Raw genomic sequence first — 1,174 nt, forward strand, 5'->3', positions numbered from 1 at the left:
AAGGAAAAGATGAAGGCCGTCCATGACAAGCACATAAAAAAGAGAGAATTCAGACCATGGGAGTTAGTTCTTCTTTACAACTCTAGACTGAGGCTTTTGCCAGGCAGACTAAGATCAAGATGGGAAGGTCCCTACAGAGTAGAAAAGACAGAGCCATACGGAGTTTTTCACCTGCGTCATCCTTCTAGCTCCAAATTCATTAAGGTCAATGGACACCGCCTAAAGCTCTAACATGGTGAGAAGATGAAGGATCACAAAGAGCTAGAGGTCTTCCTCCTGGAATACACACCAACAAAAGCAGAATGAGCCTAATGACCGTCCAACTTAAAGACGTAAAAGCAAAGTGCTAAGTGGGAGACAACCCACCATGGTATGATCGTTCCGTTTCAGTCTTACTTTTTCATTTTCTACTTTATTTTTCTTAATGAATCTTCTCATAATCTCTGCACATAGTCTGCATTGGCATTCGCATTCTGCAAAAAAAAAAAAGAGGGGGAAAAGAGCACACAACGCGCAAGTGTCGCTGACATGCACGTGTCATATGTGCTTTCGTAACAAGAAGAAAAGAAGCAGAGAGTTACGCGGGAGCTTGGCTAGAGGCGTGCCATCGGCATAAAACATGCCCACGCAAACATATCCCTGACGCATCCGCGTTACTTGCGAAATCAGCCTTCCACGCGTGCGCGTCGCGTGACCTTGTGAAATCAACGTAAATAGGTGTCTGGCAGAAAGTTATGATGGAATGGGGCTGGAATTGTGCTGGAAGCACAGGCCCCATCACGCAAACGCGTGCCCCACACGTCCGCGTCATTATTCAAATAGAGGCCATTCATGCGTGTGCGTCACCCACGCACACGTGTCACCCTAAAATTTTGGCAATATACGTATGAATCAGAGACTTGTGCATGCGCGATGCTGCTTTCGCGCCAATAGCACAAATCAGGTCACGCGTACGCGTGGCCCACGTGTCCGCGTTACCTGAAATTATTACAAACTACGCGACTGCATGTCCCTCGCGTCCGCGTCACATGCAACGCACAGCTTATCCAGATCAGCGCAAGATATCTTATCTTTTCTTCCACAATCCTAATTTCTCTTATCCCTTCTTATTTCTTTCTTCTCCCTTCTTCCTTCTTTATTCCTTCTCCCTTTTCACTCTCTCCTCCCTTATTTT

The sequence above is a fragment of the Arachis hypogaea genome, chromosome 1 (assembly GCF_003086295.3).
Source record: "Arachis hypogaea cultivar Tifrunner chromosome 1, arahy.Tifrunner.gnm2.J5K5, whole genome shotgun sequence".
Taxonomy (NCBI): domain Eukaryota; kingdom Viridiplantae; phylum Streptophyta; class Magnoliopsida; order Fabales; family Fabaceae; genus Arachis; species Arachis hypogaea.